This window comes from Gadus chalcogrammus, chromosome 12, assembly GCF_026213295.1.
Source record: "Gadus chalcogrammus isolate NIFS_2021 chromosome 12, NIFS_Gcha_1.0, whole genome shotgun sequence".
Classification (NCBI taxonomy): domain Eukaryota; kingdom Metazoa; phylum Chordata; class Actinopteri; order Gadiformes; family Gadidae; genus Gadus; species Gadus chalcogrammus.
The window spans coordinates 9,220,296-9,239,667 of record NC_079423.1 but is presented as its reverse complement, the minus strand read 5'-3'; the positions used below and the strand labels follow the sequence as shown (position 1 = coordinate 9,239,667).

The 19,372-nt window shown below is 44.3% G+C and overlaps 3 non-coding genes across 3 annotated transcripts; all 3 read right to left on the bottom strand.

Moving 5' to 3' along the window:
- Nucleotides 1–336: 336 nt before the first annotated feature.
- On the bottom strand, nucleotides 337–455 carry LOC130397734 (5S ribosomal RNA). Its single transcript, XR_008900319.1, has one exon. It is a non-coding gene; the product is annotated as a 5S ribosomal RNA (ribosomal RNA).
- Nucleotides 456–2,257: 1,802 nt separating this feature from the next.
- LOC130397733 (5S ribosomal RNA) lies at nucleotides 2,258–2,376 on the bottom strand. The gene has a single exon (XR_008900318.1). It is a non-coding gene; the product is annotated as a 5S ribosomal RNA (ribosomal RNA).
- Nucleotides 2,377–4,214: 1,838 nt separating this feature from the next.
- On the bottom strand, nucleotides 4,215–4,333 carry LOC130397732 (5S ribosomal RNA). Its single transcript, XR_008900316.1, has one exon. It is a non-coding gene; the product is annotated as a 5S ribosomal RNA (ribosomal RNA).
- Nucleotides 4,334–19,372: the final 15,039 nt, after the last annotated feature.

Below are 19,372 nucleotides of genomic sequence, written 5' to 3'. Positions count from 1 at the left end.
TCAAAAAAGCATGTAGATTAAAGGTGTTGTCTAATTTGGCTTCCTCAAAAGAAATCCCCACGCAACACGCCACTGGTATTTTCGCCGTCTTCCCATGGTCTTTGATTGATCTGAAGTGCTTGCGCGTGTTCGTGTGGGTGAAAGTTTAAGAAATGTAGAACTGTCGTTTCAGCTCTCTGGTGCTCCCTGCTGGCAGTATCACTATACCGTCCTCATTTTACACAAAAATAGTTTAGAGAGACGTTGTCAGTCTTTATATGTTGCTTAAATTCTCCCAAACGGTTGGCAGTAAAGATCCAGGTCACGTTATGCATGAGCTCGAGTTGAAAAAGAAAAAGCTTACAGCACCTGGTATTCCCAGGCGGTCTCCCATCCAAGTACTAACCAGGCCCGACCCTGCTTAGCTTCCGAGATCAGACGAGATCGGGCGTGTTCAGGGTGGTATGGCCGTAAGCAATTATTGCTGCCGCAAAACCAGCATTTATACAGTAGCACGTAAGGAGTGAGAAAGCTGCTGAGGTCCGACGTTACACTGTTACAAAAACAATCACTAGTTCAATAGAGACGGCAGTAAATTATTCAGTAGGAATCCTTATCCATGTAAACGATTATTATGACATCTGAATTAATTAATTATCTGCAATACACTGCGTGTGTGTGTGCGTGTGTGTGTGTGTGTGTGTGTGTGTGTGTGTGTGTGTGTGTGTGTGTGTGTGTGTGTGTGTGTGTGTGTGTGTGTGTGTGTGTGTGTGTGTGTGTGTGTGATGTTAAATGTTTTTACCAAGGTTAATGGTTAAAGTGTCAGAGAATTATTTTATGTTTTTTAGACATCCAATAAAAACATTAATATTAACAGTTTTGGTTATTCTTTGGTGCTGTGTTGAGGTCATTTCTTCCACATTTTCTCGTCTCATTGAGAATTTCAAAATGTGCGAAACAGCGCCCCTCTAAATTGTAAGTACTGAATACGTGGTCAAACACGACATTGCACACTGTATGTCCGTGAGGAAGCCAGCCCGAGATGGCATCCCTTGGTGAAGAAAAATAAGAAGGTTTAACCTATCAGGTGAGGCAACCGTCATGACACTGCCCTACTGTGATTAGTCAGCAGGGTGCAAAGGGAAGCCACTTGGCTTCACACCAATCAAATCAAAGCATCAACGTCAACGTAAACAAATAGCGGGAGATTTGCACTTTTGCATTTTTATCATTTTATCGTATAAGCAAGTGCAGTTATGGAGGGTTGAGATTTAGAGTATTTAGTAAAATGAAACCAAACTGCCACATGGGCAGCAACTAAAAATTGAATCTGACATGCAGGCCAATGCCGAAGCTTCAGCTGCGTGCACGGAGAGAAAGATGAGTGGTTATCGCACTTTCAATGAGGAGAACTGTGTCCTCACCGACTGGTAGCGCTGAACTTCAGCTACTATTTCGCTGGCCATGTCTTCTTTTTCGTAAAGATTCATGCACCCTGAACAACCCCTGGGTCTCTTATTGACCTCTTCGCCACCATGAAAGACAGGAGAATGGCCTTCATCTACAAACAGGGTGAGTAAAGTAGGCTACCCACCTCCCGGTGTGGCATTACTGTTCCCTGAGGTGTCCGTTTATTATTTTTTGTGTTATTGTATGTCTAATTGTGCATTGTCTGTCTGGAATAAGTTGCATTGGTCAATCAAATGAAGTTGTTGTAGGGTGTGTGTGTGTGTGTGTGTGTGTGTGTGTGTGTGTGTGTGTGTGTGTGTGTGTGTGTGTGTGTGTGTGTGTGTGTGTGTGTGTGTGTGTGTGTGTGTGTGTGTGTGTGAGCGCGAAAGAGGGCGAGCACGTGTAAGTCCTGGTAACCAGGCGCTGAAATAGCTCTTGTAGTTACATTCAATAGATACAATTTGCGACGTATACTCTTTTCTGTCCCCCACCTTCAAAAAAGCATGTAGATTAAAGGTGTTGTCTCATTTGGCTTCCTCAAAAGAAATCCCCACGCAACACGCCACTGGTATTTTCGCCGTCTTCCCATGGTCTTTGATTGATCTGAAGTGCTTGCGCGTGTTCGTGTGGGTGAAAGTTTAAGAAATGTAGAACTGTCGTTTCAGCTCTCTGGTGCTCCCTGCTGGCAGTATCACTATACCGTCCTCATTTTACACAAAAATAGTTTAGAGAGACGTTGTCAGTCTTTATATGTTGCTTAAATTCTCCCAAACGGTTGGCAGTAAAGATCCAGGTCACGTTATGCATGAGCTCGAGTTGAAAAAGAAAAAGCTTACAGCACCTGGTATTCCCAGGCGGTCTCCCATCCAAGTACTAACCAGGCCCGACCCTGCTTAGCTTCCGAGATCAGACGAGATCGGGCGTGTTCAGGGTGGTATGGCCGTAAGCAATTATTGCTGCCGCAAAACCAGCATTTATACAGTAGCACGTAAGGAGTGAGAAAGCTGCTGAGGTCCGACGTTACACTGTTACAAAAACAATCACTAGTTCAATAGAGACGGCAGTAAATTATTCAGTAGGAATCCTTATCCATGTAAACGATTATTATGACATCTGAATTAATTAATTATCTGCAATACACTGCGTGTGTGTGTGTGTGTGTGTGTGTGTGTGTGTGTGTGTGTGTGTGTGTGTGTGTGTGTGTGTGTGTGTGTGTGTGTGTGTGTGTGTGTGTGTGTGTGTGTGTGTGTGTGTGTGTGTGTGTGTGTGTGTGTGTGTGTGTGTGTGTGTGTGTGTGTGTGTGATGTTAAATGTTTTTACCAAGGTTAATGGTTAAAGTGTCAGAGAATTATTTTATGTTTTTTAGACATCCAATAAAAACATTAATATTAACAGTTTTGGTTATTCTTTGGTGCTGTGTTGAGGTCATTTCTTCCACATTTTCTCGTCTCATTGAGAATTTCAAAATGTGCGAAACAGCGCCCCTCTAAATTGTAAGTACTGAATACGCGGTCAAACACGACATTGCACACTGTATGTCCGTGAGGAAGCCAGCCCGAGATGGCATCCCTTGGTGAAGAAAAATAAGAAGGTTTAACCTATCAGGTGAGGCAACCGTCATGACACTGCCCTACTGTGATTAGTCAGCAGGGTGCAAAGGGAAGCCACTTGGCTTCACACCAATCAAATCAAAGCATCAACGTCAACGTAAACAAATAGCGGGAGATTTGCACTTTTGCATTTTTATCATTTTATCGTATAAGCAAGTGCAGTTATGGAGGGTTGAGATTTAGAGTATTTAGTAAAATGAAACCAAACTGCCACATGGGCAGCAACTAAAAATTGAATCTGACATGCAGGCCAATGCCGAAGCTTCAGCTGCGTGCACGGAGAGAAAGATGAGTGGTTATCGCACTTTCAATGAGGAGAACTGTGTCCTCACCGACTGGTAGCGCTGAACTTCAGCTACTATTTCGCTGGCCATGTCTTCTTTTTCGTAAAGATTCATGCACCCTGAACAACCCCTGGGTCTCTTATTGACCTCTTCGCCACCATGAAAGACAGGAGAATGGCCTTCATCTACAAACAGGGTGAGTAAAGTAGGCTACCCACCTCCCGGTGTGGCATTACTGTTCCCTGAGGTGTCCGTTTATTATTTTTTGTGTTATTGTATGTCTAATTGTGCATTGTCTGTCTGGAATAAGTTGCATTGGTCAATCAAATGAAGTTGTTGTAGGGTGTGTGTGTGTGTGTGTGTGTGTGTGTGTGTGTGTGTGTGTGTGTGTGTGTGTGTGTGTGTGTGTGTGTGTGTGTGTGTGTGTGTGTGTGTGTGTGTGAGCGCGAAAGAGGGCGAGCACGTGTAAGTCCTGGTAACCAGGCGCTGAAATAGCTCTTGTAGTTACATTCAATAGATACAATTTGCGACGTATACTCTTTTCTGTCCCCCACCTTCAAAAAAGCATGTAGATTAAAGGTGTTGTCTCATTTGGCTTCCTCAAAAGAAATCCCCACGCAACACGCCACTGGTATTTTCGCCGTCTTCCCATGGTCTTTGATTGATCTGAAGTGCTTGCGCGTGTTCGTGTGGGTGAAAGATTAAGAAATGTAGAACTGTCGTTTCAGCTCTCTGGTGCTCCCTGCTGGCAGTATCACTATACCGTCCTCATTTTACACAAAAATAGTTTAGAGAGACGTTGTCAGTCTTTGTATGTTGCTTAAATTCTCCCAAACGGTTGGCAGTAAAGATCCAGGTCACGTTATGCATGAGCTCGAGTTGAAAAAGAAAAAGCTTACAGCACCTGGTATTCCCAGGCGGTCTCCCATCCAAGTACTAACCAGGCCCGACCCTGCTTAGCTTCCGAGATCAGACGAGATCGGGCGTGTTCAGGGTGGTATGGCCGTAAGCAATTATTGCTGCCGCAAAACCAGCATTTATACAGTAGCACGTAAGGAGTGAGAAAGCTGCTGAGGTCCGACGTTACACTGTTACAAAAACAATCACTAGTTCAATAGAGACGGCAGTAAATTATTCAATAGGAATCCTTATCCATGTCAACGATTATTATGACATCTGAATTAATTAATTATCTGCAATACACTGCGTGTGTGTGTGTGTGTGTGTGTGTGTGTGTGTGTGTGTGTGTGTGTGTGTGTGTGTGTGTGTGTGTGTGTGTGTGTGTGTGTGTGTGTGTGTGTGTGTGTGTGATGTTAAATGTTTGTACCAAGGTTAATGGTTAAAGTGTCGGAGAATTCTTTTATGTTTTTTAGACATCCAATAAAAACATTAATATTAACAGTTTTGGTTATTCTTTGGTGCTGTGTTGAGGTCATTTCTTCCACATTTTCTCGTCTCATTGAGAATTTCAAAATGTGCGAAACAGCGCCCCTCTAAATTGTAAGTACTGAATACGCGGTCAAACACGACATTGCACACTGTATGTCCGTGAGGAAGCCAGCCCGAGATGGCATCCCTTGGTGAAGAAAAATAAGAAGGTTTAACCTATCAGGTGAGGCAACCGTCATGACACTGCCCTACTGTGATTAGTCAGCAGGGTGCAAAGGGAAGCCACTTGGCTTCACACCAATCAAATCAAAGCATCAACGTCAACGTAAACAAATAGCGGGAGATTTGCACTTTTGCATTTTTATCATTTTATCGTATAAGCAAGTGCAGTTATGGAGGGTTGAGATTTAGAGTATTTAGTAAAATGAAACCAAACTGCCACATGGGCAGCAACTAAAAATTGAATCTGACATGCAGGCCAATGCCGAAGCTTCAGCTGCGTGCATGGAGAGAAAGATGAGTGGTTATCGCACTTTCAATGAGGAGAACTGTGTCCTCACCGACTGGTAGCGCTGAACTTCAGCTACTATTTCGCTGGCCATGTCTTCTTTTTCGTAAAGATTCATGCACCCTGAACAACCCCTGGGTCTCTTATTGACCTCTTCGCCACCATGAAAGACAGGAGAATGGCCTTCATCTACAAACAGGGTGAGTAAAGTAGGCTACCCACCTCCCGGTGTGGCATTACTGTTCCCTGAGGTGTCCGTTTATTATTTTTTGTGTTATTGTATGTCTAATTGTGCATTGTCTGTCTGGAATAAGTTGCATTGGTCAATCAAATGAAGTTGTTGTAGGGTGTGTGTGTGTGTGTGTGTGTGTGTGTGTGTGTGTGTGTGTGTGTGTGTGTGTGTGTGTGTGTGTGTGTGTGTGTGTGTGTGTGTGTGTGTGTGTGTGAGCGCGCGAAAGAGGGCGAGCACGTGTAAGTCCTGGTAACCAGGCGCTGAAATAGCTCTTGTAGTTACATTCAATAGATACAATTTGCGACGTATACTCTTTTCTGTCCCCCACCTTCAAAAAAGCATGTAGATTAAAGGTGTTGTCTCATTTGGCTTCCTCAAAAGAAATCCCCACGCAACACGCCACTGGTATTTTCGCCGTCTTCCCATGGTCTTTGATTGATCTGAAGTGCTTGCGCGTGTTCGTGTGGGTGAAAGTTTAAGAAATGTAGAACTGTCGTTTCAGCTCTCTGGTGCTCCCTGCTGGCAGTATCACTATACCGTCCTCATTTTACACAAAAATAGTTTAGAGAGACGTTGTCAGTCTTTGTATGTTGCTTAAATTCTCCCAAACGGTTGGCAGTAAAGATCCAGGTCACGTTATGCATGAGCTCGAGTTGAAAAAGAAAAAGCTTACAGCACCTGGTATTCCCAGGCGGTCTCCCATCCAAGTACTACACTCAAAAAAAAAAATCATTGGATCAACGTGATTTTATCATGCCACCTAAATTCCACGTAAACAAATCATGTTATGTCAGCGAATCTTAATCATGTTATTTGAACACATTGTACATGTGTAGGTTGAACATAATGTTAATATTTTCATTCAACTAATTTGCATCTTGTTGAATTTATTTGTTTGTACTTCATTGAACCAACATGATTTTATCATGCCACCTAAATTCCACGTAAACAAATCATGTTATGTCAGCGAACCTTAATCATGTTATTTGAACACATTGTACATGTGTAGGTTGAACATAATGTTAATATTTTCATTCAACTAATTTGCATCTTGTTGAATTTATTTGTTTGTACTTCATTGAACCAACATGATTTTATCATGCCACCTAAATTCCACGTAAACAAATCATGTTATGTCAGCGAACCTTAATCATGTTATTTGAACATAATTTTAATATTTAAATTAAACTAATTTGCAGGTTTTTTTGATCAAATCAATTTCAATGTATTATATTATTGGTCAAACAACTTAGTCCAACATAATTTCACCTTGTTGTAGTAATTCATGTGGGGTTTGTCAGTTTAACTAATGTTGATCTTGCAAGTGTTTCTTTCATTCCTAGTACAAGAATGTATTGTATACGAACAAATGTGCATAATAGATAGCATACAAATTCAAATTTTACAATTTTATTCAACATTTGGTCTGAAAAACCGATGTAATGCAGGTGCACACACACACGCAATTTTTTTTACCCAAATGCATGTACACGCAGGTACACACACACGCAGGTACGCACACACGCAGACGCAGGCACGCAGACGCACACAAAAAAAAACGCAGGTACACACACGCAGCTACGCACACGCAAGTACGCACACGCACAAAAAAAAACGCAGGTACACACACGCAGGTACACACGCGCAGGTACGCACACGCAGGCACGCACGCAGACGCAGGCACGCATACGCAGGCACGCAGACGCACACACAAAAAAAACCGCAGGTACACACACGCAGGTACACACACGCAGGTACGCACACGCAGGCACGCACGCAGACGCAGGCACGCATAAGGCTGGTTTATGCTCGGTTACGTAAGCGTAAGCGCAAGCGCAAGAGGCCCTTGCGCGCCCTTGCGCCCCCCTTGCGCGACTTCTCACGTCTTGCGTGCGTCGGGCGATTTTTCTAGACTTGTGTCATTTTTTACGTAAGCTTTTACGCGAGCCGCCCAGCCTGCAAGGCTGTGATTGGTTTGCTGGTCTGGTTACTACTTCCTGTCTGGAGTATCACCCGGCAGGCTCATATACAAAAGCATTAACCTGAAGTGAAGTTAACTTTGCTGCCAACACATTATGTCGTTTTAAAATGTAGAGAGATATGCACATTTATACAACCCCAATGATCAACAACTTCATCACCCCTGTTCCTCTGTCTGTTGCCATCATTCACTGTGTATGGGGAGAACACGATCTGGCACATAAACAAACCAACGACTCCCACAGACCAAGACGTCATTCTCGAGGTCGTCTTCAACGAAAAACTTTCCTCCACATATTACTCCACCTACTGTTCTGGCGGTAAATTGCTTGGCAACACGCGCAACACGCGCAACCTAAAAGGGAGCATGAATTGCTTTGAGTAAATTTTGCGCAACAACGTAACACCAACGCTGAAGCATGCAGCCGCCTATACGCAGGCACGCAGACGCACACACAAAAAAAACACGCAGGTACACACACGCAGGTACGCACACGCAGGCACGCAGGCGCAGGCACGCAGACGCACACACAAAAAAAAACGCAGGTACACACACACGCAGGTACACACACGCAGGTACGCACACGCAGGCACGCACGCAGACGCAGGCACGCATACGCAGGCATGCAGACGCACACACAAAAAAATCCCTCTCAGTAGAGAGGTCACTACGTCCGCATACCTCACATTTAAATGTTACTGAATTCAACGCAGTCTGTGTAGGTTGGAATGAATGAGCTTTATAGACATGGGTTCGGAGTCCAGTCCACGTTCTGAATGTGCAAGGACAATTTACATATATGCATTGATATTGTTGGCCTCTCCCATAATGATGATGTAGTTTATAATGTTTCAGTAATTTGTACCTGCTAATCTCTCTGGTTACACAATGTCTGCACTGCCACATAGAGGTCAGGTCACCGCAACAAAAAAAATAAAAATAAAGATTAGCAAATAATTCATATGCAACATGTCAAGGGAATGTGATCTTGATAAATAAATAAATAAATAAGCAGGATATTTATTATGATGAAAAAGGACAGTACTTTGCATCTCCCCCACACATGCATGCCACACAACACGTTAATGGCGGTTTTATTGTTGTTTTTTTTGTTAAATAAGTGAGACTCAATATTGTTATTTCAAGCATCATTAAAACATTTAAGATATGATCATAGACAACATGCAAACTACATTTCCTCACATGAAATAGCAAGCTACAGGTAAGCACTTTAACACATCTTCTGAGCGAAGAATCTAGGAATTTTGCAAGTGGACTTTATTTTAGCTTATATATTGATGCAGGTGATGAATTTGTATTAACAGCACAATGTAGTATCAAATGTTGAACAGATAAAACTGAAGGAACTCTGTTAACAGCAAGGCCTTATAAAAAAAAATGTGAGCAAATACTCATAAGGCAACCTCAGGAATGAGTAAATTCAGTTTGCAAAAATTATTTAACACTGATATCAGCTTAATGTTATGTTTATTTATGTTTGTACAAATGGATAAACAATCTGATACAAATATTAACTTACCATGTGAGGCTAAAGGTATCAGCAGACAAAAATCTGAGCAGGGGGACAGCTACTTTTCTGATGTATTTCTGGTGAAAAAAAAAGAAAGATGAACAGTTTTAAAATGTTATAAACATGGCATCTGCCCGAATGCCAGACCGTCGCTGGCTCTAATATATATATATATTATCGCGCTGGAGGCAACGCAACTGAAGATGAGAGATGAGACGCGACTAAAATGTTGGTGGTGCTATTTGGACATTCAAAATGCATATTTTCCAATCATTACCCTCCCGTAAGGTTCTTATGCAACGGAAACATGAAACAACGTTCACTCCTCCAGTAAATAGGACGGACCTTAGCTACAGAGGCGGGCCGTCAGGGCCAGCAAAGCCTTCTCTGCTGGACTAGAACCTTTCAGAACAATACATTATTTTTATTAAATATATAATTGATACCTTTTAATATATATATATATATATATATATATATATATATATATATATATATATATATATATATATATATATATATATATATATATATATATATATATATTTATTTATTTTTTCATTCTATTTTAATAAGTTTGTTCACATAAGTCTAAATACGTATTTATTTATTTTTCCTTCAGTTGTGTTGCCTCCAGCACGATAATATATATATTAGCGCCAGCGACGGACTGGACGGTCTGGCATTCGGGCAGATGCCATAGGGGCCGCGGCCTCCCGTGGGCCGGCCAATCATGCTTGTCGGGTTCGCGCGGCCGCTTCGTCGCAAAATAGATAGAATGAAAAAATATATATATATTCAAAAGGTATCAATTATCTGTCTAATAAAAATAATGTATTGTTCTGAAAGGTTCTAGTCCAGCAAAGAAGGCTTTGCTAGCCCTGACGGCCCGCCTCTGTAGCTAAGATCCAACGTGTCATTAACGCAACGAAATTAACACTGATGCACACGTGCACTAACACCATGGCTATGACCATGTGCTAGCACTCCCCCACTACCCATGCACACGTGCGCTAGCAACATGGCTATGACTATGTGGTGGCACTCCCCGCTACCAATGCACACGGTGGTGGTTGTATACACATACATTGCCATTTCTTTCAATACGAAGCACGAAATCAACTTTGAGAATACTCGGGTGGTCCATGGGTGTAAATTATAGAAACCTAGCAAGGCGGAGTTGAGCTACTTACCGCTAACTAGGAAACGAGTGACAGAGAAAACTTGGGAAATGTATCATAAGGGCTAATAAGTACAATTTAACACTCACACGGTTAAATAATATATATTCGTGATTATAGATATGAATTACTTACCTCGTAAATTGAAGGATGCTATACGATAAATATGGAGCAAGTGCTAGTCGTCCGTATCAGTCCGTGTCATCCGGTCGGTCAAGGGCGGGAACGAGCATGCGCAATAGCTCACAGTACAACAGTCATTGTCTTGATTAATCCACTTCTCATTGGATTGATATATATGTTTCTGATTGATCTGCATTTTCTTCAAATCAGCTATTATGAACAAGAATGAATCATGTAATGACGAAAAACATGTTTCAATCATTTCATGTTAACATAATTCTAGCTTGCTAATCAAACACATGCCCTAGTTCATTTTTTTGAGTGTACACTTCTGAGGGGCTTTGTCCAAATGACACTCCATTTGGGAAAACTTTTTTTCTCTAAGGGCTAGAACTCCAAATCTCGGATATGTCGTACACGGGGCCCCGGGAAATGTGTGTAAACATTTTAGCATCCCTAGCTATCTCGAAAAGGTCGGCAAAGGGGCGTGACCTCCAACAGTACAGTAAATGTACATAAGACAGAGGTTAGTTTCTAGTCCCCATTTTTTGTTGGATGGAGGTGTACATTTGTGGCTAAAGGTGTGTAGACACAGCTGGCCTGTGGCCACGTTTTTGAAGTCGGGGGTCAAAAGGTCAAAAGGAGCCGGCACCACGCCGCTTATGAGATAACAAAAAGTTAATGTGTGTTTCTCTCATAACTTTATGTCATTATTAAAGAGAGGCCTGATTCTCAGATATGCATGTTGGATGGCTAGGGTGTTGGTCTGGGAAGATCTTCAGGCCAAAATCTTGCAAGCGAGCCGCTGGGTGCAGGTGCAACGAGATGGAGCACTTGCTGAGCCTGGACTTTCATAATCTTCGCTCTGTGAATGTGAAGGATGTTTGGTCGGATGTTACGACGAAGAATCATAATGTGAATGGGAATATTCTATAAATCTCTTGATATCATCTTTCGTCTTAACACTTCTGCTGCAGCCACTTAAAGTCTCACTCCGAGAACCTTAAAATATGAATCAATCCATTAGAAGTATGAAAATATGTTCCCGGTGGTGCAACAGAGCAAACAAGGTGTCCTTTGACATCTACGTTTCGAGACGATTGCAACAGTGCCACACATGATCATATTTGAATATGTTTCGGGGTAGTAATTAGCTGTCGATTTTGGAGGCCTTTATCAATAATGACCAGCTATAGATTTGCTTCCCTATGGAGATTTTTGACAAATTACATGTTAATTAGCATCTACACGTTAAGCTGAGTCCAATGAGATCAAGCTCGGCCTCTTGCTACACCGAGATCATGTCCTAGACCTAGGTGTACCATGTCAAATACATGTTACCATTAGCTAGAGTGTCGTTCTTGGTGTCATTGGACTCAGCTCAACGTGTAGATGCTAAATAACATGTCATTTGTGACAAATCTTTATCGGGAAGCAAATCAATAGCTGCTCAGTATTGATTAAGGCCTCCAATTTCGACAGCTAATTACTACCATTAAACATGTTCGAATATGCTCATGTGTGGCACCGTTGCAATCGCCTGGAAGCGTAGATGCTGAAGGACACCTTGTTCGTCCTCTTACCCCACCGGAAAGATATTTACATGCTTCTGATTGACTAATGAATTGATTCAGCTATTCCCCCAGAAGTCTGGGGTCAAAAGGTCAAAAGGAGACAGCACCACGCCGGGGTGGATCCAGATCTCGGGCAACAGCGCAGGGTTGCCAGGTCCTGCAAAAAACGTGCCCCCCACATACCGTTCAAAATCCACCCAAAAGTCCTGGAAGCATCCCAAAAAAAAAAGATATTATTGGCCATTTTGGCCAACGTTTTGAAAGTAATAATATTTGAGGGAATATTTTTTTGTTGTTGTTTTAGCAGCGAAATGCACCGTGTTCGTGTGTGCGTGTGTGTGTGTGTGTGTCTGTGTCTGTGTCTGTGTGTCTGTGCGTGCGTGTGTGTGCTTGTGTGTGCTGTGTGTGTGTGTGTGTCTGTGCATGTGCGTGCGTGTGTGTGTGTGTGTATAACACGCTATTTTATGTTGAAATGCGACGTAATCCAGTGTTCACGAAACGTACACTGTCAACGTAGGTATTTTTTGGCGACTGGGTTGGCTCTCAGATATACGTGTTTCTAACAAGATGATATCATTAAAAGTTACATAAAGTAACAGTTTAATAACACAAACGCAGGAAGCACGTGAGCTGCTAGTTTAGCGAAAGCAACCTGACGTCGTTGAAACATGCGAGCGAGCCGATCAACTCCTAATAACTATAAAACTAAAGATCAGACACAATCACTGACTGAAGATTATGCAATTAAAAAGTATATTTCTCGCTAGAAATGTTATTAGAAACACGTTTAACGGTGAATCGGTCCTAAAATATTGCATTTCCCATTCAGATAATAAAGATTAATAAAGATCATACACATTCACTGACTGAAGATTATGTAAGGAAAATGTACATTTCTCGCTAGAAATGTCATTAGAAACGCGTTTAATGGTGTATCTGTCCTAAAATATTGCATTTCCCATTCAGATAATAAAGATTAATATAAGCTACGCCGTGTTCCGGAGCCGCGGGGGATTCTGGGAATTGGGGTTCTCAGTTGACAAATGGGGCTTTTGTTAACTTGTTTTGTTGTTAGGATTAAGTGGGGTTAATGGGTTCGGGATGTTATGTGGTTGTGTGTTGTTCTATTAACATTGTCCGTGTGTTCATTATTGTCGACACCGTCACCGAGAGTGACGTGACCATCGTTTCGCGCAGCTGTTCCGTGTTGAAGTCTCGTTCAATAAAAACCAACTCTCGTTGTCGAGCGTTCAATAAAAACCAACTCTCGTTGTCGAGCGTGCCCCCCCCCTACAAACGTGTCTCACCCCCCCTCAACAAACGTGTCCCCCCCCCCCCCTTCAACTAACGTGTCGTCGTCGTCGTCCCCCCACAATCGTGTGTCGTCGTCCCCCCTCAACAAACGTGTCCCCCCCCCCCCCCCCCCCTCCCCGGTCAACAACAGTCTCCCCCCCCCCCCCTAAACAATCGTGTCCACAATTTGCCGCGAAAGCCGTGAAACCCAAACCCCGAAACCCGCCTCCACAGCGGCACACGTGGATACTGTAGGTATAACACGTTATTTTTTACGTTGAAATGCTACGTATCCAGTGTTCATGGAAACGTACACCACTGACGTTTTTTCTTGGCGACTGGGTTGTCTGTGTGCATGTATTGTAATGTTCTTCTTGTCAATCAGTGTGAGGGCGAATCATTAGGTCAGCTGGGGGAGGGCCTTGGAAGAACACGAGGGTGGGGGCCTGCACGTGAGTGAGACCGTGTTGGGGGTTGCCGGGGTAACCGGGGTTTGTTTTGGGTGGGATTTCTGCCGTTGGTTACGGGTTTCAGTGACCTGGTTTTGGTCCATTAAAAGTTCCTTCAATTACTAATGACTCGACATCGTTATGTCACCGGCGAGGTCATTACAATATGTTCAATAAAACATAATCACGGACAAAAAACGTTTTTTAGACAAATGTAATTGAGAATGCCGAATAGTTCTCTGGGAACGTAATTTTGATGAGAAAGGGTTCCCCGCACATGTAGAGGGCCTCGTTCGCTCGTTTTGGATAAATTCCAATGGGTCGTAATCTGTGGCGGAACAAACCACCTACGTGGTCGTATTTTCCGAGAGGACAGGCTGATAGTGGACATTGATTGGTTTGTAGGTGGGCGTGAGTCTGACGTCACCGTTCACCGGTATAGCCTTCATGAATGAATGAAGAAACGTGTGAACATAATTTCCTGCAGCTCAGTTCAGGCAGCCGCCCAGACAACGCACACTTCCCGCTTTGACCACAGCTATAGCCCTAGATAAAGAAATCAACAAAGCAACCCCCGCTCCTACAGTTACCCCGTCAGCAGCTAATTTCTCCTCTTGTGACATGTTGATATAACGTTGGACTATTAACATTACAATCAAACGTACGCTTCCCCGAGAGGTAGACCTATGCCTACATGCTGACAATAATGTGTTATCGAAATTTAACGTAGCCTATTAAGGATACGTTTCAATTAAATGTAGCCTGTAATCCAAGAGGTAGCTTAAATAACAAAAATGTTGAGAACGAACCTATTTGCAATATATTCAATAAGACGTAATCAGGGACAAATAACGTTAAATGAAACGTTTCCCGAAAGGGAAATATGCCTTAATGACAATAATGTGCTATACGTTGACATTTAACATATTTGGAATACGTTTCAACCAAACATAATCCTAGAGGTAAATGAATGGCAAAAATAGGTTGACAACGAACGTATTTGCGATATGTTCAATAACACGTATCCACAGCCAAGATACGTTTTTCAGACAAAATACGTTAAATGAAACGTTCCCTTAAAGGAAGATATGCCTTAATGACAATAATGTGCTATACGTTGACATTTAACCTATCTGGGATACGTTTCAACCAAACATAATCCTAGAGGTTAATGAATGGCAAAAAATAGGCTGAGGACGAACGTATTTGCAATACGTTCAATGAAACGTAATCGCGGACAAAATACGTTTTATGACAAACGTAATTGAGAATGCCGAATAGTTCTATGGGAACGTAATTTTGACGAGACAGGGTTGCACTCACTCACTCACTCACTCACTCACTCACTGACTCACACACACACACACACACACACACACACACACACACACACACACACACACACACACACACACACACACACACACACACACTCTCTCTGAATATAGTGAGTACAAAATAACAATAAGTGCCCACATTAAGTTCCAGGACGTACAACATACAATAAGTGCATACATTAAGTTCCAGGACGTACAACATACAATAAGTGCATACATTAAGTTCCAGGACATACAACGTACAATAAGTGCATACATTAAGTTCCAGGACATACAACGTACAATAAGTGCGTACCACGTACAATAAGTGCGTACAACGTACAATAAGTGCGTGGCAGTGTACCAGTATTATATAAGCAGTTTCAGTGTCGATACCGATCAATGAATCTGTTCTTCAATGTACAAACATGCTCACAAACGTCCCTCCGAGCCCATCGCCCTCCGTGCGAGTCCACCGCCACCCCGGATGCAGAGATCCACTGGATCCTCCCCGGGCTCCTCGTCAGCCACGCGGCCAACACCAGGGCGTTGGTGTTGGCCGCGGGCTCTCTGGTACTCCCAGGGCTCTCTGGGAGTACCGCAGGGGCTGCCGTCGGACTGCGGCTGTCACAAGTGTGTCGCCGTCAACCGACACGGCGTGGACACGCTCGCCATGGAGGTCAACGTGACCAGACACCCAGGACCGGGACGAGGAGAACGACGCAGAGGAAGTCGGCAAAGTCGCCGCGGTCGGCGTCCGGACTCCGGACGAGGATTAAGGTGCGGACCGAGGAGTCGGTGGACGGATCCGGGGACGATCAAGGCGGGACGTCGACACACAAGTGACCCCGAGGGACTCACGGAGCACACACGTGACCCCGAGCGACTCACGGAGCACACACGTGACCCTGAGCGACACACGGAGCACACACGTGACCCCGAGCGCACCAGTCACACACACCAGAGCTGGTGCCGTGCAGCACACGACTCAAAGCCCCCAAGGCTCGGCACAAAGCCCCCGAGAGGAGAACCATCCCCCCCCCCCCCCCCCCGATGACCCCGACTGCAGCAGCAGAGCACCACATCTGGACCACAGAGCCGTCTCACTCGCTGGCAGACGGACACAAACAGAGCCAGCAGCCGCCGCGCTGTAACCCACGGCAACGAGACCTGTCACAGACGCAGACGTCGGGATAATCACGACACAAGACGCAGCACACCCGCCGCGAGAGAGGGGGGGAGGGAGGCCCAGAGGGGCGGGGGGAGGGAAGGGGGGAGGGAGGCCCAGAGGGGCGGGGGAGGGAGGCCCAGAGGGGGGGGGGGGGGGGGGGAGGGAGGGGGCGCTGCCGCCACTGAGGTCAACTGGGTCGCCAGGGATACGCCAAGCGGTCGGCCGCTCATCACGGAGACGTCAGTGCTGGTACGAGGGAGAAGGGGAGAGGGAGAGAGGGAGGGGGGAGAGAGGGAGAGGGGGAGAAAGAGAAAGGAGGGAGAGTGAGAGAGGGGGAGATAGGGAGAGAGGGACGGGAGGGAGAGGGAGAGAGGGAGGGGGGGAGAGGGAGCGGGGGAGGAGGGAGCGGGGGAGAGAGGGAGAGAGGAAGGGGGGAGAGAGGGAGAGGGGGAGAAAGAGAAAGGAGGGAGAGTGAGAGAGGGGGAGATAGGGAGAGAGGGACGGAGAGAGAGAGAGAGGGAGAGGGGGGGGGGAGAGGGAGCGGGGGAGAGAGGGAGAGAGGAAGAGGGGGAGAGAGGGAGCGGGGGAGGGAGGGAGAGAGGGAGCGGGGGAGAGAGGGAGCGGGGGAGAGAGGGAGCGGGGAGAGAGGGAGCGGGGGAGAGAGGGAGCGGGGAGAGAGGGAGGAGGAAGAGGGGGGAGAGAGGGAGAGAGGGAGGGGGGGAGCAAAGGAAAGAGAGATGGGGGGAGAGAGGGAGGAGGGGGGATGGAGGGAGAGGGAGAGTCTCTTATCCTCACTATCTCTGTTGGATCTGCATTATGAATATTATCTGAGCTCATAGACACATTGACATTGTACACATTCAGTATTGATTATGTCATAACGATGTTAACCTCTCAAAGTCCAGTCAGAGAAACTGCAGTGTAAATAATCCAACAAATGTGTGTGCTTCTTTGTGTGTGCGTGCATGCATGTACGTTAGAGCATGTGTTTATGATTGTGTGTGTGCAAGACATTTAAAGAGAGTGCCTTTTAGTTTCCAGCTCCGTTTAAAGGCCACTTTAACATCCCATAAGGGGGGGGGGATGTATGAAATCAGCTTCTACACACACACACACAGCATGTGTGTGTGTGTGTGTGCGCCCTTACCTGAAGTCGTTTCACGGCCGTTGAAGAAACAGGCCATACGAATACTGCCTCCGAGGTCCGAGGCCGCCCCGATCACGGCCCGGCCCCCAGCGGGCGGCCTTCTGCCCCTGACGGGGGACACTCACCGCAGGGAGGGCTGCTTCTTACTGGAGACTTCATCTCTGCTGCATGTAACAGTGGTCGAGTAGCGCCCAGGCTGCCTCCATCCCCGGGTCACGCATGAGCAGGATCCCTTTAGGGGGGTACGCTTTAGTGTGTGTGTGTGTGTCAAGAGTAGGGTTTAGAGTGTGTGTGTGTGTGTGTGTGTGTTGACGTGTGTCCCGATAGGACTCACTATATTGATGCACCTAGCCGTTCCAGAATCACTCCAGAATCATGCTGTGACACCATGCTTTCAACAAGGTCACCATATATATTGTGTATCTCATATCTTATGATAAAGAAAATTGGTTTCTTTATAACTTATTGTGTATCTCTTATGATAAAGTAAATTGGTTTCTTTATAACTTGTGTATCTCTTATGATAAGGTAAATTGATTACCTTATAACTTTAATGCTTACATATGTTTTATGATAAGGTAAATTGATTACCTTATAACTTCTTTAATGCTTACATATGTTTTATGATAAGGTAAATTGATTACCTTATAACTTCTTTAATGCTTACGTATATTTTATGATAAGGTAAATTGATTACCTTATAACTTCTTTGATGCTTACATATGTTTTATGATAAGGTAAATTGATTACCTTATAACTTCTTTGATGCTTACATATGTTTTATGATAAGGTAAATTGATTACCTTATAACTTCTTTGATGCTTACATATGTTTTATGATAAGGTAAATTGATTACCTTATAACTTCTTTAATGCTTACGTATATTTATGATAAGGTAAATTGTTTACCTTATAACTTCTTTAATGTTTACATATATTTTAGGATAAGAAAATTGGTTTCTTTATAACTGCTTGTGTGAAAGTAAATTGCTTACTTTAGATTTTCTTATGTGTTAAGATTATGTGCCTTAAAATGTTTACCATAGGGCTAACTGGTTACATTATATACACTTTTATGTAGTAATTGAATGCTTAAACATGTCTCCTTGTGGAGAAACATTGGAGGAATACAAAGAAAATGTGTCCCTTTAGAACCCATGATGTATGAACACAACTTCAAGCTCCTTGTGTTGCCCCTCGGGCAAAATAAGGGAAACTCTGGAACGTTTATCAAAGGATCTTTTGTTATCAGTAGAGTAAAACAGGGAAATCTGCAGAGAAATCCCACTCGTTCTTTTTGGTTCTTCTGCTGCTGGTGGTGCCGTGTGTTCTCGCCCTGCTCTTGCTCTTCTGCTTCCAAAAAACAGCGGCCTTCATAGCAATAGATTTTCATCTTAGGGACTCTGACACCGTAGCGCTCGGTTCAGACTCTATTTTCTTTTTAGTTTAGACTTAGAAACCCAACCTTGGCTCCACCCGAGAGGACGTTGGTAACTCAGTTTTAGAAATCCGACCTTGGGCTCCACCCAAGAGGACGTTGGTACTTCCAACCTCAAGGGCCTCTTGAGAGGAAGTTGTATACTTTTAATAGGAAACTTCTTTAGCACTAGCTTAGTCTCAAGCGTGATTAACTCAACAAAGGCAACTCTCGGGTCATGCGGTGTACTGAGGCACGAGAGTTGCGTCAACGTTAAAACCTGGGCACTTAGAAACCCAACCTCGGCTCCACCCGAGAGGACGTTGGTACCTAGACTTAGAAACCCAACCTCGGCTCCACCCGAGAGGACGTTGGTACCTAGACTTAGAAACCCAACCTTGGCTCCACCCGAGAGGACGTTGGTACCTAGACTTAGAAACCCAATCTTGGCTCCACCCAAGAGGACGTTGGTACCTAGACTTAGAAACTCAACTTCAGGCTCGTTGGTATTTTTAATAGGCCATTCTTCATCTATTTTCTTCTTCTTTTTACTGTCTTTTCTTTTCAAATCTATACTCAGTTGTAAAAGTAATTTTGTTTATTGGACCTAAGAATAAATCTACCTGACTACATTTGTAGTAGGTAAACTCAATCGTTCGAGTCCTTTTCCCTGTCGACTCCTCGACACAGGCAAAGCCAACGACGCGCTCTCCCAGCTGATCCCCTCACGGTGAGTGGC